This window comes from Bos indicus x Bos taurus, chromosome 6 (genome assembly GCF_003369695.1).
Source record: "Bos indicus x Bos taurus breed Angus x Brahman F1 hybrid chromosome 6, Bos_hybrid_MaternalHap_v2.0, whole genome shotgun sequence".
In the NCBI taxonomy this organism is placed as follows: Eukaryota; Metazoa; Chordata; class Mammalia; order Artiodactyla; family Bovidae; genus Bos; species Bos indicus x Bos taurus.
In genome coordinates this window covers 61,661,093-61,685,842 of record NC_040081.1, presented here as the reverse complement: position 1 = coordinate 61,685,842, position 24,750 = coordinate 61,661,093, and the positions used below count along the sequence as shown (strand labels likewise).

The following is a 24,750-nucleotide window of genomic DNA, read 5'->3' as shown; positions in this document are numbered from 1 at the left end:
CAGCCCTCTGTTCATAGCAGCACTATTTACAATAGCCAAACATGTAAATAACCTAAATGTCTTTTGACAGAGGAACTGATAAAAAAAGATGTGGTACTTGGTCTATGTACAAAGGAACACTACTCAATCATAAAAAATGAAATAATGGCATTTACAGTCACATGAATGGACCTAGAGATTATCATACTAAGTGAAGTAAGTCAGAAAGAGAGACAAATATCATGTGATATCACTTATATGTGAAATATAAAATATGACACAAAGGAACTTATCTGTGAAACATTCAGAATCAGACTCATAAACGTAGAGAACAGATTTGTGGTTGCTAAGGGGGAAAGCAGGGATAGAGGAGGGAAGGACTAGACGTTTGGAGTTAGCAGATCCGAACTATTATATATAGGATGGGAAAACAACAAGGTCCTCCTGTATATCACAGGGAACTGTACCCAATAGCCTGTGATAAACCATAATGGGAAAGAATTTGGGACAAATTGGAAAAGTAGGATTGACACATATACACTATCATGTTAAGATGGATAACTAGTGGGAAGCTGCTATATAGCACGGGGAACTCAGCTCGGTGCTCTGAGATGACCTAGAGGGTGGGATGGAGGCTAGCAGGAGAGAGGTTCAAGACGGAAGGGATATATGTATAGGTGTAGTTGATTCACTTTGTTGTAGAGCAGAAACTAACACAATAAAGCAATTATATGCCAATAAAAAATTAAAATAAATTTTAAAAATAAAAAGAATATATCCATATGTATATATATGTATATATAACAGAACCACTTTGCTGTATAGTAAAAATGAACACAATATTGTAAGTCAACTGGACTTCAATTAAAAAATTGAATTTAAAAATATCTAGAAAGTTCCAAAATGACAAAAAAAAACTGATGACTCATATCACCAGAGGAAACATAAAGAACCTCTCCTCATAAAAATTAAATACATATGTATATATATATAAAACATGTTAATATGTCACATTAACAACTATATAAAATATTTGAAAAGACTATTGAACTCACAGAGATGTAAAACCCACCAGAAACCAAGTCTATGACCCAAATTCAAAGCAGATTTCTCTTAAAGGTATGATATAATTACAGGAATTTTTTAAAAAAATCAAATATAAGTGATTCTCTCTGGCCATCCCTCTTGTCCAAAATACATCAAAGAAGTCCTAAGGAGTAATAACAACTAGAACAGTTAAGGGCTGAACCAACCCATTTGATACACAAATTATCTAATCTCTTTTCTATTTATTCTATCTAGGTATAAATCCAGTGACCATATAGTTAGCATCATTCACCAAGAATCATGATGTACTTCTGCATTAAAAGATAATAGATTTATCAACCTGAAACATGAATTTAAAGACATTATTAAGAAAATATGATCAAAGTAAATAGTGATAACACATATATACATAATACTTAGTACATACAAAAATAAAAGAGGAAAATGGGAAAATGATGGAGGAAGGGGTTCTTCCTTCTAGAAGAATGCTAGAAAATAAATGTAAAAGTAATAGAATTTTTTTAAAAAATCACCATTTTGTGCAGCATTGGTCATACAGTGGTAAGCATAGCTGCCTTCCAAAAAAATCACCATTTTGCAACCCCCTGTGTGATATCTGATTCAGACAAGGATCCAAATGGATGCTAAACCCATTGAGTGAAAAATTGTTGAAGAGCAGGATAATCCATCCTATGATCCCATCCCACATACCACTTTGGATTTATAAGAGGAAGAGATTTATAAGATCTCTATGCTGCAGAGATCTAGCAGACATCACCTAACTGAATAACCAAACTGCTCATCAAGAGTGGCACAGACAGACATCATGTGCTTCCTAATGTGATGCAACAGGAAGTACACAAGTGGGAAGCTGGATATTTTTTAGACAACTAGCCCACACTCCAAAAATGCCAGTGGCATAAAAGCAAACAAAAAGAGGCATGGCTCTAGATAAACAAGATGAAAAAGACACGGCAGCAAAATGCATTGCATAATTTTGATTGAATCTTGAACTTTAAAAACATATGGAACCTTTTCTTTAATAATTGGAGAAATTTGAATATAGACCATATATTTTTATTGTATTACAGAACAATATTGTATTTGTATTTTTATTGTATTACAGAACAATATTGTATTTTATTGTATTTGGTGTCTAGCAGTTTTGTGGTTGTGTTAGAGAAAGCCTCTGTCCTTGGTTTACATGTTAAATTATTTAAAGTTGAACTGTTAAAACTATCTGAAATTTGTTTAATAATTTGGGAAAATATATGTATGTGAGATACATGTAATTATACACAAACAGAAGGAAAAAGCATATGTGGCAAGATGTTAACTGGTAATTCTAAATAAAGATATACTATTGCTTATTGGACTATTCTCAACTTTCATAGCTTTGAAATTCAAAATAAATTGTGGAAGAAAAAAAGCTAAAAGGAAGAGGAGAGAAGCTGGTTAATATGGAAGCTCTTCAATATAATTCCATGTAGAATGTAGCTCCTCTTATATCTAAATGCTATGTTAGAGGCAAAATAAATATAGAGTTTTATATAATACAATCCATGACATATGTCATGATATATGACATGTCATGATATGACCTATGATATTCATGATATGATACTCACCTCTAAAGAAAATATCCAAACATATTAACAAAAAGATTAAATTCAGTTAACAGCTTAAAATATCTGGAAGCATACATATGCAACAGTCAAGTTTAATCTCAATTTTACTATTTACTAGTTATGTAATCTTGGGTATGATACTTAACATTAATTGACATCTCCTGGATTTATCTTCTACAAAACAGAGATAATACTTAACTCATGTGGTTACTCTGATAAATAAACGCTGTAACGCTGCAAGTCAATGGGTCTCAAACTTCAGTTGGATCCCACTCACCCAGGTTTGTCTCTACCCCCAGAGTGTCTAATTAATTAGGTTTCAGATGGAGCCTAAGAATGTGCGTTTCAAGTGAGTTTCCACGTGATTCTGATGCTGTTGTCCTACCTACTAGGGACCACACTTTGAGAATTACTGCTATAGATATTCATGTTGGAAAATGTGCACACCCTCTAATAGAGAGAGAAATCTGTCCCTCTACCTCTCAGGGTGACATCTATTACCTTGAGTTGGCTCCTTCACCAACCCACGATCATCTGTATTTTTTTTTTCTCTAGCTGGAGATCCTCACCATTCCCATCCTGGTCTTCGGTCAGAACACACATAAGTGTCTCATTAGCCAAAAACTGAAAACACATAAACTGCACTTAGTTCCACTACAGTTTGTTTGTTTTTTTTTAGTAACAAGTGTCATATGTAAAAAATTTAGGCTTACTCTGGAATTAACATGCTATATCAGTGCCTGATGTAGGATGTTCAGAGTGAATTGTGCCCCTGTGGTACCTTCAGAGCATCTAGCATAAATCCCAGAGCCATTCTACCCAGCTGGAGGTCTGCCCTGATTCCTAATTTTTATCTATGTTTCCTGCTACACAAATAGTACAGCTGTGGACTTCAGCCTGATCTTGTTAGATCTTGCTCACCCCTCGACTCCCAGCTTGACCTCAAGGATAGACAGAGAAATCAAATTTCTAGTACTAAACTGTACAAACCAGAAAGCTCACCACCGCAGACCTCATGTGCCCCAGCTTAGACCTCATTTTTGCCACTGTTCAGATCATGTTCAAGCGTACTCTGCACTCTGACTTGGGCTTTTGGATCTCAAAACTCGTGGAGGTTTATCAGTTGTTGTTGTTCAGTCGCTCAGTCATGTCTGACTCTTTGCAACTCCACGGACTGCAGCACACCAGGCTTCCCTGTCCTTCTCCATCTCCTGGAGTTTGCTCAAACTGATGTGCCATCCAATCATCTCATCCTATGCCTCCTCCTTCTCCTCTTACCCTCAGTCTTTCCAGGCATCAGGGTTTTTTCCAATGAGTTGAGTCTTCACATTAGGTGGCCAAAATATTAGAGCTTCAGCTTCAGCATCAGTCCTTCCAATGAATATTTAGGGTTGATTTTCTTTAGGATTGTCTTCAACACCACAATTTGAAAACATCAATTCTTTGGTTCTTAGCCTTCTTTATGGTCCAACTTTCACACCCGTACATGATTACTAGAAAGACCACAGCTTTGACTATATGTACCTTTATCAGTAAAGTGATGTCTCAGCTTTTCAATATGTGTCTAGTTTTGTCATAGCTTTTCTTCCAAGGAGCAAGGGTCTTTTAATGTCATGGCTGCAGTCACTGTTCACACTGATTTTGGAGCCCAAAAATATAAAGTCTGTCACTATTTCTTGTTGCTTCCCCATCTATTTGCCATGAAGTGACGGGACTGCATGCCATGATCTTAGTTTTCCGCATGTTGAGTGTTAAGCTAGCTTTTTCACTTTCATCTTTCACCTTCATCAAGAGGCTCTTTAGTTCTTTTTCACTTTCTGCCTTTACGGTGGTGTCATCTGCATATCTGAGCTTATTGATAATTCTCCCAGCAATCTTGATTCCAGTTTGTGCTTCATCCAGCCCAGCATTTTGCATGATGTATTATGAACAGCAGTTAAATAAGCAGAGTAACAAAACACAGGCTTAATGTACTCCTTTCCCAACTTTGAACCAGTTTGGTGTTCCGTGTTCGATTCTTGACCTGCATACAGGTTTCTCAGGAGGCAAGGTCAGGTGGTCTGGTATTCCCATCTCTTTGAGAATTGTCCACAGTTTATTGTGATCCACACGGTCAAAGGCTTTAGCATAGTCCATGAAGCAGTAGATGTTTTTCTAGAATTCTCTTGCTTTGTCTGTGATTCAATGAATGTTGGCAATTTGATCTGTTTATCAGAAGAACAGTATGCTGCTGCTGTTGCTGCTGCTAAGTTCCTTCAGTCGTGTCTAACTCTGTGCAACCCCATAGACGGCAGCCCATCAAGCTCCCCCGTCCCTGGGATTCTCCAGGCAAGAACACTGGAGTGGGTTGCCATTTCCTTCTCCAAATAGATTGCAAAGAGCATGGGTTCTAGAGATTCAAATATTTAAGTTAGAATCCTAGCTTGATTACTAGGTGGGAAACCCTTGACCAAATTACTTAAGGTCTCTTGGGCCTCAGTTTTCTAATGTATACAATGGAAATAACATAACTTGGTTTATAAAATTAAATGAGATAATGTATATGAAAACACTGAATTCAGTATCTGACTATAGTATGCATGAGATAGATTTTTTTTTAAGTCATAGTGATGATGAAGAAGTGATGACAACTGACAAAGGGAGAACAAAAAAGAAAAATATTCCTACTGGTTAAGTTAAATCTGTGGCTATTTTCTGGCCAGCTTCTTTCACACATTTATCCCTCCACGTTAAATCCCACCATGCCTCATAGCTCACAGGACTCTTAGGACTCATAGGACTGAAAAGCTAAATTTAAAAAATCTTTCCAATGGCTGTCCTAAATCCTAAGATCTGGGAATGGACATTATGTTCTTCCCTTGATAGAAAGCACTTAAAGAGTTAATGGGAACAATTACTCTGCTTCCTGGAATTTCTTAATGGTAGAGATGTTCCCAGGGACCCTCTCCTTATGTAGGGTTATGAGTCTGGGGGTTGGAAATATTGCCCCTAGTAAAGCAGACCACACAGTGCTCTTCATTGGAAAAGACCCTGATGCTGGGAAAGATTGAGGGCAGGAGGAGAAGGGGGCAACAGAGGATGAAATGGTTGGATGGCATCAACAACTCAGTGGACATGAGTTTGAGCAACCACCGGGAGATAGTGAAGGACAGGGAAGCCTGGCATGCTGCAGTCCATGAGGTCACAAAGAGTCGGACGTGACTTAGTGACTAAACAACAACACAGCGATCTACTCTGCAGTGTTATGAGAGGGGATCCTTAGTGAGAGACACGTACAATAGATGAAAAAGCAACGGACTGGAAGTTAGAACAGCTGGATTTCAGTTGCAATCTCTCACCAATAACCAGCTGTATGACGTTGGATAGTGTTTCAGAATTCTCTCTTTCCTCGTGTGTGAAATACACATGTACTCTGTAGGATCTCTTTTACCTTTCAAAAATTATGGCTACCTCTGTTTTAATTTTGGCCCTGGATTACTCTTCCAACCTGGAAGAAGAATCATAGTTGACATATAAGTTTGTCAGCTTCACAGTTTAATTTATGAAGGCCCTGAGAGTCACCCAATAGCTAGCCTCAAGAACTATATCATAATTGCAATGAACCACCTTGAGTAAAAACACAGAAGGAACTAACACTGCATTCAAGCCAGATTTATGAAAAGTAGTTCAAGGTCTCATGAATATACACTTATTGCATTCACATTTCTGCAGCTCCATTTATATCCTAAAGAATGAAAGTAAATGCTTTTAACCTTTTAAAAAGCTATAATCAAGTAACAAAACAGGTTTCACAACATGATTTGATTCTTAAAGAACATATATACAGTTCTGCACCCCAAGGGTAATAGTGATGTATATCACTCAATGATACAGATTTCATATGTAAACTTTTCTCTTTTCTTTGATTGCCAGCATTTTCTAATCTTCTACCATGTGCATGTATTTCCTTTGTAATAAAAGACAAAATACAACATTCTGAATTCCGTTTCTCTTTCAAAGTCTTACGGTTTCTCTGTCTGCAAAGTAATTCAGATTACTAGACTTCTAATCATATTATGGCTAAAAAGGAGAAAAAATACTATCCATGGTTCCCAAGCATGTCTTCCAAGCAGAATACTTGTTTCTATTCAACTTTATCCTATCTTTAAGAATTCCCTTATTGAGGTGTCTTAGGTTACTCCCCTTATTCCTGTTTCTCATAAACAAGCAGAAAATGGTCAGCCTGCCATAAAAAGGGGGGTGGCGTGGGTTGTAGGTTTCAGAGTTCAGATTCACCTGCTTTTTCCAAAAGCTAGTCCATTATGGGAATTTTCGCACTGGGACCCCTTAACAACCTACAGATGGAGAAAAGCAGAGTTCCCTGAGTGCATCTGAATCCTGCTCTAGGTTGAACCATGACTCTACTGTTTCCAAACTGTGTGACCTTGAGTCCTTTACTCCTCTCACCTCTTCAGTTTTCCCATCTGCAAAATGAGTATATAAGGTTGTCAGGACTGCATGAGATCCTACTTGTAAAACAGCACAGTTTGGTGCATGGAAAACAGTAATTACTTATTGGAACATCTGATGGCTCAATGATTAATTCTAAAATATGATGTAGATCTCTACGAAAATAACTTCAGAAACTTAGCTTTTTTTCATCCAGTACAAAACCCCATCCTGTCATCATCAGCTTTCTCCCATTTCTGAGAGAAATAAATATACTTAAGGACTATTTCAGACAATTTTTTTGCCTTGATTTTATTCTATCAAAACTCTACCTACTCAGTTTCTCAATTTTAAAATCTTTTAATGCTCAAGTGGGCTTCCTTGGTAGCTCAGATGGTAAGGAATCCGCCTGCAATGTGGGAGACCTGACTTCGATCCCTGGGTTGGGAAGATCCCCTGGAGAAGGGAACAGCTACCCACTCCAGTATTCTAGCCTGGAGAATTCCATGGACTGTATCAGATCAGATCAGATCAGTCGCTCAGTCGTGTCCGACTCTTTGCGACCCCATGAATCGCAGCACACCAGGCCTCCCTGTCCATCACCAACTTCCAGAGTTCACTGAGACTCATGTCCATCGAGTCAGTGATGCCATCCAGCCATCTCATCCTCTGTCGTCCCCTTCTCCTCCTGCCCCCCATCCCTCCCAGCATCAGGGTCTTTTCCAATGAGTCAACTCTTCCCATGAGGTGGCCAAAGTACTGGAGTTTCAGCTTTAGCATCATTCCTTCCAAAGAAATCCCAGGGCTGATCTCCTTCAGAATGGACTGGTTGGATCTCCTTGCAGTCCAAGGGACTCTCAAGAGTCTTCTCCAACACCACAGTTCAAAAGCATCCATTCTTCGGTGCTCAGCCTTCTTCACAGTCCAACTCTCACACCCATACATGACCACAGGAAAAACCATAGCCTTGACTAGACGAACCTTTCTTGGCTGTATAGTAATGCTCAAATGAGCAAATCCTATTTCTTAATAAAAAGGTGATTATTTCTCAGGAATAGAAGCAATATCTAAACAATCTAACTATACAAACAATTTTTTTGAGCTGGAAGGAAATTTAGAAGTAGCACTATCTTAGGACTTCTTTGGTGGTCCAGTAGTTAAAACTCCACACTTCCACTGCAAGCCATGGGGGTTTGATCCCTGGTCTGGGAACTAAGATCCTGAAGGTCGCCTGGCTCTGCCATTGTTAGTATCAACTTATGTGTACATATTCAAATATTTATATATTCATATTCAGTAGTTTTTAAGCTCCTAACACTGAAACAAACAGAAACTCTGTTAAATGCTAGATGCAAAAAAGATGGTACAAAGTCAGTACATCTGCTTAATCTTTCTTAATTATCAAATTATTTTGGTAGCAACTCAGAAGGAATGTCTCCATAAAATGAGAGCAGAGGGATGTTGAAAGGACCATTCACGTTACCTTTAATGTTCTGTTGATTGATATTAATTTGTTGTACTTGCAGAGTACATGCATGCTAAGTCGCTTCAGTCATGTCTGACTCTTTGCAACCCTATGGACTCTAGCCCACCAGGCTCTTCTGTACATGGGATTCTCCAGGCAAGAATACTTGAGTGGATTGTCATGTCCTCCTTCAGGGGAATTCTTCCCACCCAGGGGCTGAACCCATGTCTCTTACATCTCCTGCACTGGCAGGGAGGTTCTTTACCACTAGCGCCACCTAGGAAGCCCACTGTAGAGCAAATGATTCTAATGGTTAATCTTACTAGCAAGGTACTAGCTCTGCTGTATCAACAGGGAAAGTACTTAGCCCATCTTTAAATGTGGTTTATAATAATACCTACTTCATAGAGACATTGTGATGATTATATGAGAAAAATATATAAATCATTTAGCAGAATCTGAATATAAGTGTTTATTAATTTTATGCAATTATTACCATTATTTTTATTATTGAGAAAATACAAGCATTAGAGAAGTTAACGTCTCAAAGTTTCTTTAGAGAAGGATAGTTCAGAGAAGATTAAGTTCCCATGAGAATAGCAATTTATCCTAGTCTATTTTCAAAGTTCATTCCTTGACAAATTGATTCCTCTTGCTATTCCCTTGAGCCAGTTTAAGAGAAAAACTTAAATTCCCTGCTTTGTTGGTTTGACCCCATGAGAGTTACATTCACTGGTTGAACTCACCTGAATTCAACTAATTAGCCTTTGCAGTTGATGATCAGGATTTTTTCCCTTCACTATAAAACCATTTAAACATGTAAGAGTACAAAAGGCAATGTGAGGTGTATATGTGACAGTGCTAAAATACCAAGATTAAACATACGCTAATATTTCGCTCTCTTTACTTCAACTCTCTCACTTTGTTTACTTAAGGAATAAAGTGTTACACCTTCATCTCTATCCTCAAGCTGCCATCTTCACGCCCACTATCCTAACGATGGTGTGTATTATATTTATGATGTTTTTCTACTTTATTACATATGCAGCATCCATAAATAGTACTATTTTTTTTTTGTTTTTTTAATTTTATTTTATTTTTAAACTTTACATAATTGTATTAGTTTTGCCAAATATCAAAATGAATCCACCACAGGTATACATGTGTTCCCCATCCTGAACCCTCCTCCCTCCTCCCTCCCCATACCATCCCTCTGGGTCGTCCCAGTGCACTAGCCCCAAGCATCCAGTATCGTGTATCAAATCTGGACTGGCATCTCGTTTCATACATGATATTTTACATGTTTCAATTCCATTCTCCCAAATATTCCCACCCTCTCCCTCTCCCACAGAGTCCATAAGACTGTTCTATACATCAGTGTCTCTTTTGCTGTCTCATACACAGGGTTATTGTTACCATCTTTCTAAATTCCATATATATGCGTTAGCATACTGTATTGGTGTTTTTCCTTCTGGCTTACTTCACTCTGTATAATAGGCTCCAGTTTCGTCCACCTCATTAGAACTGATTCAAATGTATTCTTTTTAATGGCTGAGTAATACTCCATTGTGTATATGTACCACAGCTTTCTTATCCATTCATCTGCTGATGGACATCTAGGTTGCTTCCATGTCCTGGCTATTATAAACAGTGCTGTGATGAACATTGGGGTACACGTGTCTCTTTCTCTTCTGGTTTCCTCAGTGTGTATGCCCAGCAGTGGGATTGCTGGGTCATAAGGCAGTTCTATTTCCAGAAACTATAAAACTCCTAGAGGAGAACATAGGCAAAACACTCTCTGACATACATCACAGCAGGATCCTCTATGACCCACCTCCCAGAATATTGGAAATAAAAGCAAAAATAAACAAATGGGACCTAATTAACCTTAAAACCTTCTGCACAACAAAGGAAACTATTAGCAAGGTGAAAAGACAGCCTTCAGAATGGGAGAAAATAATAGCAAATGAAGCAACTGACAAACAACTAATCTCAAAAATATACAAGCAACTCCTACAGCTCAACTCCAGAAAAATAAATGACCCAATCAAAAAATGGGCCAAAGAACTAAATAGACATTTCTCCAAAGAAGACATACAGATGGCTAACAAACACATGAAAAGATGCTCAACATCACTCATTATCAGAGAAATGCAAATCAAAACCACTATGAGGTACCATTTCACACCAGTCAGAATGGCTGCGATCCAAAAGTCTACAAATAGTAAATGCTGGAGAGGGTGTGGAGAAAAGGGAACCCTCTTACACTGTTGGTGGGAATGCAAACTAGTACAGCCACTATGGAGAACAGTGTGGAGATTCCTTAAAAAACTGGAAATAGTACTATTTTTTTAAGTTACATAAATGAATTATACTTAAGTATAATTTGCAACGTACTGCTTTTTACTCAGCATTGCATTTTTGAAGTTAACCATACTTCCTCTTGTAGATCTGGAAGATTTATTTTAAATGTTGCTTAGTAATTGTCTGGCTAAACACTGGCTTATACATTTATTCTATGTTAAGTGGGTTATCTCCCTTGTTACAAACTGTTCAAAGACTCTCCCAGTGCACAAATGCCTGGGGTTTTTAGGGTAAAGATGTGTAATGGTAGGATGGAGAGGCAGGTGCAAATTCATCTCTACAAGGTATTCACAATTGCTCTCCAAAGTCATCAACCAACTTACACTCCAACCAACATTCAATATGGTTTCATCTTCCCCTACATTCTTATGAGCACTTGGTATTGTTTTTTATATATATATATATATATATATACACACATATATATAAATTTTCTGATTTGTCATTGATATTTTTTCACATGTACCTGAATTATTTGCCAATCCAATCATATGCCAGGAATCTTGTAATGTCACTTTCTAGGAAAAGTCTTTGTAAAATCAGGAGACGGAGCAAATAGATCCATGAGTCTAAAATCCAATCATTCATGAAGGGTATTTTCTTAAAGAAAAAGACAATTTCAAAGAAGGGAATGAGACAACATATGAAAATATAAATATGAACCAAAAATCATGTTCTTACGAGGCAGCTGGAGGTAAGCCAACAAAAGAAATCCTAAAGTTCAACTCCTGCTCTGAAGTTTAGGGTAAACTGGATTGTATTCATTCCTTAACTAACTACAAAAACTGCAATTTCTTTTTTGTATCTTTCAGAAGCAGGGTAGAAATATACGAAGTCCTCATCGAAATTAATAAACATTTTCTGTTGAGATCTCATATGCCACTCAGATGGCAAATTAAGATTGGTTCAAAAATTTATACATCAATTGAGGATAAACTAATGAGCTCTGTGTATGAGGTTGTGTTTATTTAAATGGACTGAATCCAACTCTTCCATGTTACAAATGTGCTCGCTACTTGTCTTCATAAAAATAATAACCACTGTGGTCCTATGAATACGAATGATAATACTGTTTTATACAAAGGAGTATTAAACACAATAATAAACTACTACATATTACTACCTACCAATATTATATTCATTGCCAGACAAAATTATGAAGAATAATTATATTATTGACTTCATAAATGTAATTTGTAAGGTTTAAAAAAATTTTTTAGTTGTTGCCTCTGTCATTTTTGTTTGCTTTTGTTATTCTATTCTGCTTTATATTTCCCACCATTGAAAAATGATAATACTCAGCTATGTAAACTGTCTTTATTATGGTTTCATCACTGGGACATATTCTAGGTAATCTTACTACAAAAAAAATATCCAAATATCTGGAAATAATATCTACACAGATACACAGGAAAATAAAGTTGATGCTTGGTACTGGCCCATTACACCCTAAGGTAGCCATTAAGGTGCTCTGATCTGGATCTTATTAGATTCTCTGTAAAATACTAAAAATAATTTTTTAGAGATTTGCTCATTTCATATTTGATAAAAATATATTGCATGTCCTTTAATTTTCATAACTTGTTTCTAAGGGAGAGTAGGAAAAAGACTGCTTTTATTTAAGAGCCTTTTGAAATTGACAATGCTTGATCACTGGGTGTTCGGTAGAGGCAATGATTCACCTAACTTTCTATTTATAAGTGTAATCATTTACTAAGAAATGATTTTTAACAAGCCAAACATACATATTATTAATAAAGCAATGCAGTGTTTTTAGATATTCATTTTTAAAACAATTTTATAGCTATGCTAAGTCGCTTCAGCCGCGTCCGACTCTGTGCGACCCCATAGACGGCAGCCCACCAGGCTCCCCCATCCCTGGGATTCTCCAGGCAAGAACACTGGAGTGGGTTGCCATTTCCTTCTCCAATGCATGAAAGTGAAAAGTCAAAGTGGAGTTGCTCAGTCGTGCCCGACTCTTCTCGACCCCATGGATTGCAGCCTAACAGGCTCCTCCGTCCATGGGATTTTCCAAGCAAGAGTACTGGAGTGGGGTGCCATTGCCTTCTCCGTTTATAGCTATAGTCCTCTTAAAAATGTTATAGTCTTATAAATGCTATTTATGAAAATATACAAAGTTGTTATAAATTTGCCTTAAAGGAAAGTGTATAACTAGGAGAAGATAATGGAATCAACAGTATAGATTATACTCTTGGTTGTATGCAGCTCACATAATAACTAATAGCATAGTGCACTTCATGGAGCTATGGAGCATACTCTGTGTTTAAAGAACAAAAATAAGTAAATAAAAAAATTTTCCACAGTTTTATATTTCATTCTTTGCTCAAATCTTTTCAAAAAATAAAACCATTCATTGGACTTCTAGATTTCTTATTGTATCCCTGGTACAAAATCCACTTGGTCATGGAATGTCATTTTTAATATATATTTAAGAATTCTATTAATATTTTGTTAAGGATTTCTGCATCTATAGTCATAGGAAACATTGTCTATGGTTTTCTTATTTTTTTGTACTATCTTTGGTTTTGGTATCAGAGTAATACAAGCTTCATAAAATAAATTGGAAGGGTTGGTTCCCTCTCCTCTTTCTTCTAGAAGAGATAGTGTAGAATTGGTATTAATTCTTCTTCAAGTGGTTCGTAGGGTTCTCTAGTGAAACAATCTGGACTCGGAGATTTCTTTTGAGGGTTTTTTTTTTATTATTACAATTCAATTTATTTAATATTCATCAGTTCAGTTCAGTTCAGCTCAATCACTCAGTCGTGTCCGACTCTGCGACCCCATGAATCGCAGCATGCCAGGCCTCCCTGTCCATCACCAACTACCGGACTTTACCCAAACTCATGTCCATCGAGTCCGTGATGCCATCTAGCCATCTCATCCTCTGTCATCCCCTTTTCCTCCTGCCCCCAATCCCTCCCAGCATCAGCCTTTTCCAATGAGTCAACTCTTCCCATGAGGTGGCCAAAGTACTGGAGTTTCAGCTTTAGCATCATTCCTTCCAAAGAAATCCCAGGGCCGATCTCCTTCAGAATGGACTGGCTGGATCTCCTTGCAGTCCAAGGGACTCTCAAGAGTCTTCCCCAACACCACAGTTCAAAAGCATCAATTCTTCAGCGCTTAGCTTTCTTCACAGTCCAACTCTCACATCCACACATGACCACTGGAAAAACCATAGCCTTGACTAGATGGACGTTTGTTGGCAAAGTAATGTCTGGGCTTTTCAATATGCTATCTAGGCTGGTCATGATTTTCCTTCCAAGGAGTAAGCGTCTTTTAATTTCATGGCTGCAATCACCATCTGCAGTGATTTTGGAGCCAAAAAATGTAAAGTCTGCCACTGTTTCCACTGCTTCCCCATCTATTTGCCATGAAGTGATGGGACCGGATGCCATGATCTTCGTTTTCTGAATGTTGAGCTTTAAGCCAACTTTTTCACTCTCCTCTTTTATCAAGAGGCTTTTTAGTTCCTCTTCACTTTCTGCCATAAGGGTGGTGTCATCTGCATATCTGAGGTTATTGATATTTCTCCTGGCAATCTTGATTCCAGCTTGTGCTTCTTCCAGCCCAGCGTTTATCATGATGTTCTCTGCATATAAGTTAAATAAGCAGGGTGACAATATACAGCCTTGACGAACTCCTTTTCCTATTTGGAACCAGTCTGTTGTTCCATGTCCAGTTCTAACTGTTACTTCCTGACCTGCATACAGGTTTCTCAAGAGGCAGGTCAGGTGGTCTGGTATTCCCATCTCTTTCAGAATTTTCTACAGTTTATTGTGATCCACACAGTCAAAGTCTTTGGCATAGTCAATAAAATTCACAGGACTGTTCAAATTAATTATTTCATACTGGGTGAGATGCAGTAGTTTGTGTTTTTTTGAGCAACTGGTTCATTTCATTTAAGCTGTCAAATTTCTGTGTGCCAGGACCTCCCTGGTGATCCAGGAGCTAAGACTCTATGCTTCCAAGGCAGGGGGCCCAGGTTCTATCCCTGGTCAGGAAACTAGATCCCACATGCCACAGCTAAGAGTTTGCATGCCACAACTAAAGATCTTGCATGCCTCAACTAAGACCCGGTGCAGCCAAATAAATAAATAAAATACTAAAATGAAAAAATTTCTGCTTGTAGAACTGTTTGCAGTATTCCCTCACTATCATTTTGACGTCTGCATCGGTTTTAGAGATAATCCCCTTTTCTTCCTGATATTGGTGATCTATGCCCTTTCTTCTTTTGCCTCAGTCTTTCTAGAAGACAGTTTTATGGATCCTTTCAAAGATCCAGCCTTTTGTTTCATGATTTTCTTATTTTCAATTTCATTGACTTCTGCTTTTATCTTTATTATTTTCTTCCTTCTGTTTGTTTTCAGTTTATTTTGCTCTTTTTTCTAGGTTCTTGAGGTGAGAGTTTCAGGCTATTGATCTGAGGCTTTTCCTCTTTTCCAATGCATTGAGTGTGGTAAGCTCCGCACTGAGTGCTCTAAGCTTCCCTCTAGGTGCTTTAGTAATGTCCCACAAATATGAATATGGTACATTTTCATTTTCATTCAGTTCAATGCATTTTTTCATTTCCTTTTTGAGGAGTGCAATTTTTGCATTTTTTCATTTCATTTTGAGACTTCCTCTATGAATATTTAGAATATGGGTTTATTTATAGTGTGCTGTTTAGTTTGCAAGTGTTTTGAAATTTTCTTTTGCAAATTTCTCTCTTCTTTTAAGGAATTTAGTGCCTTGTTTATAATCTTGTTTTAATTTAATTACATCTGTGAAGACATTATTTCCAAACAAGGTTATACTCCTGAGAGCAGTATACTCCCAAGGAGTAGGACCTGGATATCTTTGGGGGCCATTATTCAACCTACTACACAGACATTGTTTTAACTCTGAAACAAAGTTTTAAACAAAGAATCATACTGGTTTTTTTAATGAATCACAAACTATGAAAAGATATAATGACTTTTATTCACAACAGTATACAGGATTATGATGCATGGAACTAGAGATGACAGGCAATAAATTGATAACTGACAAAGAATTGATTTTAACTCTAAAGTGTTTCTTCAGTAAATTTGACAATGAATTCCAGATAACACACAATTGTCATTAGCTTTCTTTCATAACAAGATCAAATTTTGTAATGACATAGTCCTCTGGGTAATTATTATTTTAAACATGTCTTTCTCACTACAGATTAACCTCGAGGGCAGGGTCTTGTCCTGCACTGTTGAATCCTCAACATTTACTTTCATGCTTAATATGGAAAAGATTTTCAACAAATATGTGTTCAAGAGACTGAATACATGAAAGCATACAAGTTGATAGGGTTTGCGTGAATTCCTCCTATAATATCAAAGATGAATTCTTAGCTAGGAATGACTATGCTAAAGCTTTTATCTTGGCCCTAGTTCACCACTCTGCTCTTATTATCTAACTCTCTACTTTTATGGTAGACATTTCAAATCCATGATGGTCTAGCTTTTTCTGCTATAAATGTTGATATGCTATGTACAGAGTACTCCACATCTTTCTGTGTTAAAGTCTCCAAAAATTCAGTCCAAAAAACAGGAAAATTTTCTTCATCAATTACAAGATGTCATTTTCTGTATTTTTTACATTTTTCTATTTGACAAATTTTGAAAACACAAAAATATAATTACTGAGATAGCAAACATCCCTTTTCTTGCTATTCATAACGGATTCCAGTCTTATAAAAAGAAATCAATCTAGATATAACTGAAATCTACTTTAACTCTCTATCCTCACTCTCTCTCTCCATAATCATGACTTTCAGCTGGATACTTTCAGTTCTTTCTAAGTATATATTTACATTTAGATCTTTCATTCATCTTTATTCTTTCTTACACAATTTGAGTAGAGAAAAAGTTTAATTTTTAAATGTAGATAATCAATGGTCCCTACATTGTTTATTCTTCATTCTTTAATTTGTAATGTTACTTTTTAAAAAAAATGAAAATTTCCATTTATGTTATTTAGTGCCTCTTGAATTCTCTATTCTACTCTAGCTTTTTAGCTTATTTTTAGTAACGTAAATTTTAGTTTATTTCTAGTTAACTTCTAGCACATTATTTTAATTACTGCAGTTAACTTCTAGCATATTATTTTAATTACTGCAGTTTTTTATAATGAGACTAGATACCCAATGAGGCAATTTCCCAATCTTTTTCTTTGTCCATTATTCTTGGATCTTAATTCTTCCGTATAAATTTTGGATCAACAACAAATTTCATGGCAAAACACCTAATTGGTATTTTGCCTGGAAATGAATTTATTTATAATTTTATTTACATCATTATGATATGGGATTCCTTGAATCTATGAACATGGCATCTGTCCATTTTCAGGTCTTAAATTTTACATATATAAAATAATTTACATAAAATATTTCAAATTATTATTTCATGAACATTTTATAAAAATGTTTTATAATTTTCTCCAAAAAATCTTTAAAAGGCTCTTGATATCTCTCAAGGATTAAGAATTGTTTTTTAAGTGTTTTCTAAATAACCACTGGAATACTATTAACTAATGTTTTTGCATGCTTATTAGACCAGACACTGTTCTAAATGACTTACCTGTGTTAACTAATTCAGTCCACATAACAACTCTAAGATATATACAGATATATATGTGTGGGTGTGTATATATATTAAGTATTATTAGCTACCATTTTCGGAGAAGGCAATGGCACCCCACTCCAGTATTCTTGCCTGGAAAATCCCATGGATGGAGGAGCCTGGTAGGCTGCAGTCCATGGGGTCGCTAAGAGTCAGACACGACTGAGCGACTTCACTTTCACTCTTCACTTTCATTCATTGGAGAAGAAAATGGCAACCCACTCCAGTGTTCTTGCCTGGAGAATCCCAGGGACGGGGGAGCCTGGTGGGCTGCCGTCTATGTGGTCGCACAGAGTCAGACACAATTGAAGCAACTTAGCAGCAGCAGAAGCAGCAGCTTCCATTGTATAAGTGAGGAAACTGACGCACAGAGAGACTAAGTATCTTGCCCCAAGTTACAAATTTAGTCATTTAGTAGTGGCAGACCTGGAATTTGAGCCCAAGATTCATATACAGATTATAGTTTAATATTGGAAGAAAATTATGGTGCCCTAGCATCAGGTTGCCAGGAAGTATAACACCTGGTAGAAGGTTTCAAGGAGAACTAAATATTTAGAGTAACTGGGGCTATAACAGGGGCCAGGAACAGATCCATTTCTTGTCCACATACTCTGACAAAATCAAATTTTATCTGCTTTTTCAGTGTTATTGGTTAGACTTCAAGCTCATATTAAAAGTTTTATAAATAAAATTATAAAATGTGAAGAAATAAACAGATAAATGCTTTAAGAGCGGTGTTGGTCTAGACTATAAAATCATTTTGTAGCTATTTGGCCAAAGAATAAATACTGAAGAATAAGAAAATGACTTTTGAAAAGGAGAACCCATTCCTAATGTTCCATAGCAATGTACAAATGGGACAGGGCACATTTTATACCAAACACGCCAATGCAAATCATTAAGAACATTATACAGGCTGTTACCAAGAACCACAAACAAGGAGGAAGATAATCTTTTAATGAGGCAAAAATTAATTATTGTTAATTCTGCCTTAAGCAATAGCTGGACTCAATATACCCATCTTTTTGAGTGGATATCTCCAAAAACACACATTACCGTCTGTTTTGTAATTTTGCTTAGATTGACCTACATATTCATGATATATTTACCTAGTTCTATTCACTTGTAATTTTTTAAAATTTATTTTTAATTGGAGGATAACTGCTTTACAGTATTGTTGGTTTCTGCCATAACAATATGAATCAGCCATAAGTACACATATGTCCCACCCACCTCCCTCCTAACCTCAACCCTCTAGGTTGTCACAGAGTTACCAGGTTGAGCTCCCTGTATTATATAGCAACTTCCCATTAGCTATCTAACTTGTAATTTTTTTCTTTTTAATTATCTTCTAATGAGAAAACTCCAGGGTCCTTCTCTGTGTTCCTCTGAACCGAGTCCTCATTGCTCTTAGGTTGACAGACTCTTCAGTCATCCTTACAAAATCACTAAAGCTCATGAGCCCCTGCTGGGAACAAATCTCAGGTGCTCAGATAAATTTCTCAGCAAGGTTCTGCAAAACTTAATTAAGAATCAATTCAAACCTTCACCTCAGAAATAAACCATGGCTAGGAAGTAGCATGGAGAAGGCAATGGCACCCCACTCCAGTACTCTTGCCTGGAAAATCCCATGGATGAAGGAGCCTGGTAGGCTGCAGTCCATGGGGTCACTAAGAGTCAGACATGACTGAGCGACTTCACTTTCACTTTTCACTTTCATGCATTGGAGAAGGAAATGGCAACCCACTCCAGTATTCTTGCCTGGAGAATCCCAGGGACGGTGGAGCCTGGTGGGCTGCCGTCTATGTGGTCGCACAGAGTCGGACACGACTGAAGTGATTTAGCAGCAGCAGCAGCAGCAGGAAGTCGCATCATCATACTTTCTTCTCATTCTTTGCAGCCTCTCATTTTTCAGATATTTGTATTAATGTACCTGCCTTAGAATGGAATTACTCTCCAAGAAGCTAAAGCCATTCAAAAAACAAAGTGAAAGTAAGTCTGCCCTATGGGCTATTTTGTAGCATGTCTTTAATGATTATACTTTTTATACAAAATACCTCCAAGTATAACTCTCTCTCTTAGATAGGAGTTCATCACCCTGCACTATTCTATATGATCATATGATAACATCCATTTTCTTATTAAATTAACTTGTCCAGATAAAAACTAGTCTTAGTTCCCTTATGCCAGGTTACCAGAATATTCTATATCTTTCTAAGGATCACCCCTCAGTGGTAGTGGTCTACAAAGAGATCAGTTGTATTTCTGTGACAGTCAGTTGCTACCCTAGCACCTGCACTTCTTCCTAACCAATCTTTGCTTTATTCATTGTCTTCCATGTAGCCACTCCTTTTAAGGGAGGACAAAATCCATCTCCCTCCCCAGCATGGTTGTCTCATCCCTTTACAAAGCTTTGGTTTGCTTGTGCATGTGACCCAATTCTGTCCAATGAGACATGAGAAGTCTGTTGAGACTTTGGAGGGATAGTTTCCGTCTCTTAAAAGGAGATCCAAGATAAAGATTTCCTTTTCCCCTTCCTCTTGACATATCAGCGTTTGCAATGTCTGGCACTGCTGCAGTCATCAAGCAACAATGAGGAATCTGCATAGCACAGGAAACGGAAAAGTAGAAAGATGGCAAGCATCATGGTTTCTAATGATTTTGTGAGCCACTGCATTAGCTAACCCTGCACAGAGGAGCCTGGTGGTCTACGGTCCATCGGGTCATAAAGAGTCGGACATGACTGAAGCAACTTAGCACGTAGAACAGTCCTACCTGACAGAATTCTGCTAAGAGAATCAGCTAAGGGATGTATTCAGTTAAAAGAAACCTCAATACAGGGGTTTAAACGAATACATTTTTATTTTTCTCTTTCAACATGAAGTCCAGAGGTAGGTACATAGTAAGGTTGGAAGATGACCAACACATGATAATACAGAAAAGCCTATGTTTAAAGTATAGAGCAATATAGAAATAAAAATATGGGTTTATAAAAGGAAACTGGGAGAGAATATGAATTAGCCAGGCCACAAAGTTTCATCTAGAATGATGACATGAGCTATGTTTAAGGTTGTTTACTTCAATTTACCACTGAGCAGCCAAAAAATGCAATGCAAAAGATAAATATGAGATCAAGGGAACAAGTGAGTCACTACAGCTCCCTCCTGTGATCCAGTTTGTCATAGATGTACACTCAAAGTTACGTATGCTTTAATAAAGTGAGGAATCCCATTGGAGGAAACCAGAATTGTAAGCTTTCTGTCTCTTATACTGTTAAGTTATAGAGGGACAGCTCAGGAATCAAGGATGTACGTATTCTTTTATTATAAGAGGAAAAACAATTTATCAAAGGGAAAAAAAAAAAAAAACCTGGCTAGACCAAATTCTGTGATGATTCCACAGCTTCCACGGCTTACACGAGACTTTAGAACTATACTGATAAAAGACAGGACTAGATATGGAGAAATAAATACAAAGCACTTGGTCCTTGGGATTCCTGATACACAGGCTAAAAAACCTAAGTCAGGTGTGTTAGATTTTACTAAGCTGTATTATAGAATAATCTCCGATGGTGTAAAGCCCTCAGCATCAAAAAGGAGAGAAAGTGACATGTGATGCGAGATTTTAAATCCATTAAACATTCAACACTTTTCCTACATTAAAATATAAAGAAGTAACATGCAAGGAAATACACCAAGCTCCTAACAAAGTTGAAGAACCAAATGCCGCAGGGAACTGAGCAGCAAGTGAAAGAAACTTTCAAAGGGCGGCTGCTGCGTAAAATTTACAAATTCAATACCATAAGCAATGGGTCACAGAGGGTTTTAAAACAGCTGAATGTGTGTTATAGTATTTGAAAGCAAAAGAACACACTACTAGCCTCAAGGGGCAACGGATGGTAAAAAGACAATTTTAAAAAATGGCATTAAAAATAGTCTGGAGTCAGGGTAGGACAGCAGTTCTCAGAGTATGACTGATCTCTGACCAGCAGCATCAACATCATGTAGCAACTTAATATGCCAATTCTCAGCCTCTGAGGTGAAAACTAGCCCTCTAGCCAGTGTTCTAACAAGGTCTCCACGTGATTCTAATGCACATTCAAGTTTAAGAAACACCAGTATATGGGCAAGAAGTCCTAGCCACCAGACAGTGTGGCTAGGTGACTAAAAGCACCAGCTCTGAGTTTGTATCTCAAATTGTCTGTTTCTAGATACATGAAATTCAGCATGTACTTAAACCCTCCAAACCTATTTATAAGTATACCTATCTTAGAGGTTCACTGTAAGGATTACCAATAACAGTCATGAAACCTCCTCAATAAACAATATTAACTATTATTTCATCATCATCTTCACAAGACTGTCTGAAGGCATGACTATACTATTTCCCTGTGTGCAAAGGTACTAAGTACTCAATGTTCAATGTAGTCTGTAAAATAAAACAACAAGGTGAGTACCATTTTGTGGCAATAGTTGTATATGAATGGTTGAATTAATAGTAACAACTCTTCTATGACAACATATTTGGCATTGTTTTAAGTGCTTTACATACATTAACCCATTTAATACTGTTTAATCCTTACAAATCTCTGTAAGATAGAGCCTATTATTGCTCCCACTTTACAGATGAGGAAACTGACCCAGAGAGGCTAAGTACAATGTCCAAAGTTAACAAGTTAGAAAGGGGGAGAGTCAGCATTTAAATACAGACAATCTGTCTCAGAGTCTTAGAGTGTGTACTTAACCCTACCCTATACCATTTCCCTAAGTTAAAACTAAACTTTGATGTTTAGGGAAGAAGTTTCAGCTGTCTAGAAAAATACACTTACATGAAATATCTCATTCTCCAAGGGACTGGAAAAATGAAACTTTCTATTCTTATTTCTGCTACCTGCTCTGTAATCGTCTCTTCTGTATTCATTAAATGCACTCGACTGATTCCATAGATAAGCAGGCGGCCTGAAAAATGGGATGGCTGTTTCCTCTAAGATGGTAGGAAGAAATAAGAGGCAGGGAGAGCCAGTGAGAAATGCACATGGTGGGGAAATTCATCCAGTTCCCCAGCTTCTAATGTTCTCAGAGCAAGGGCATTTCAGGATAACAGAACAAACTATTACCCTCCAGCAGCAACAGTATCTCTGCTATGTCTGAGTCAGATGCTCAGACGGTTGAATGTGCTCAGAGGAAACAAGAGAACAGAGCTCAAGGGAAACAGGTTGATTGCTCTAAGCTGCTCTCTGCATGCCTTAGCAAGCTGCCTGGATGCCTGCGGGTGGAAGGGATGAAGCAGTTTCCTCAACCTCGCTTGATAGATTTTGCCAGGGCTTTCAAATTTTCTTCGTGTTCTAAACAAGAGAATTCAGACTCCAAGCTGCAACAAAAGGAAGTAGTTCTTTGGACAGAAAGCTGAAAAACAGATCAATTTTACCCTTAGCTCCTTCAGACTCTGGTTTTTGAATGCCTGCCAAATCCTTGAGGCTTCTTCAAGATGACCAATCCAAAAAATTCACTCAGTTACAACATTCTCAGTTGCCCACTGTTCTAAGATATACGTGCTATGATAAGAAAAAACAGAAACAAAAGCAAAACTCCCTATTTACTTCCCAATGCCAGAAAACAAGCTGCGATGAAATTGAGAGAGTGTGAGATGAGCTTTTCCCCTTATTATTGAGGGTGAAATATGCATTGGACCAGGTTTTTGGCAGAATGGAAATTTCAGTAAGTGTGCTATACCACCCGTTCCCTCTCGCTGAAAGTGATAACTAATTACCAACACTTTCCCTGAATGTCTAATATGTTATGGAAACAGACATTGAAAAAGAAATACCAATGGTTTACTCTATAAAATTTTCCACTAACTAATCTACAAAGAAATACTAAAGATTTCTCATAGGATGAGTAAAATGTTTCCTTTCACTGACTGGGTGTGCAGTCACTCAGTCTGGTCTGACTCTGCAACCCCATGGACTATATAGCCCAACAAGCTCCTCTGTCCATGGAATTTTCCAGGCAAGAATACTGGAGTAGGTTGCCATTGCCAACTCCAGGGGATTTTCCCAACCCAGGGATCAAACCCAGGTCCCCTGCACCTCCTGCAGTGGCAGGTAGATTCTTTACAACTGCAGCACCTGGGAAGCCCTTTCACTATGACTGTTCATTTGTTCTAACACAGAGAGTTTTTCTTAATGAGACTCTTTCCCCTAATTTTCATTCAACTTATCTACAAAGAATTGCTAAAAGTTAAAGAACTTTGAGTTTTGCTAGATGTGTAATAATATTAAGAAATTATATGTTAGTTTTTAGGTGTGATAACAGAATTTGTTAAGATTAGGGACTTCGACCTCCTGCAGGAACTAAGCTTACCACATAACGGAAGGGAAACAATCTGTAAGGTCTAAGGAACAAACTGCCTCAACGTCTTTTGTAAGAAAGTCATTAGGTCAATTACTTAGCAGAAAAGGCTTTCTTAAATGACATAAACCTAAAAAGAAACATCCTCTTATTTTTCATTTTATATAATCCCTTTCAGTAACCCCCAAAATTCTTAACAAAGTACTTTTCATGTAGTTTTGACAGCTGAGTCCTGGGAATTGGAGGGATGAGGAAGTATCAGAATTGGGGGCTCCACGTCATCTCTGGGGTCTTTATTCAGGGCTTCCTTTTCTAAGAATCCATCACCAACCTTAACATCTACTCTCTACTCTCTCTTCAGGATAACTCTCCATTTCTCCATTTGTTTGTTTCCATTCCAATTCACCAACCTCATTTAGGGGAACTTGACTATAAGCTCAAACCTTAAAACTGAAAGGAACCAATCAGAAAATGCATTGGAAAATAAATGAAATCCAATCCAATACCATTAAGTACACATTAATGCTAACAGGTAGGAAAAAGTATGAAAACAATGTAAAATAGGGTAACGTTGCAATAGATCAGTTGAAATTAATCAAATGAATGAAATGTGGACTGTTGTATATGACAAGAAGTATTAGGTAATGGATGACTTGAAATTGGAGGATGAGTCCCATTGATAGCAACAGATGTGAGAAAAATTTCAAGGGTATCTGTAGTTCTGGAGCTCGGATGTCCTGAATGACATCTCTAGTTAATATTCAACCTCAGCCAACTGAAAATGTAACCTCCATCAGTGCTTGTAATGCTAACCCTAAGATTGTTTGGATAATATA

The 24,750-nt window shown here is 37.3% G+C and overlaps 1 long non-coding RNA gene across 1 annotated transcript in view; it reads right to left on the bottom strand.

Moving 5' to 3' along the window:
• Nucleotides 1-11,382: 11,382 nt before the first annotated feature.
• The window catches only part of LOC113894246, a 31,625-nt gene continuing 18,257 nt past the window's right edge, over nt 11,383-24,750 (bottom strand). Inside the window, exon 3 of the long non-coding RNA XR_003511523.1 lies at nt 11,383-11,511. This is a non-coding gene — a long non-coding RNA (uncharacterized LOC113894246). The remainder of the gene's footprint in view (nt 11,512-24,750) is intronic.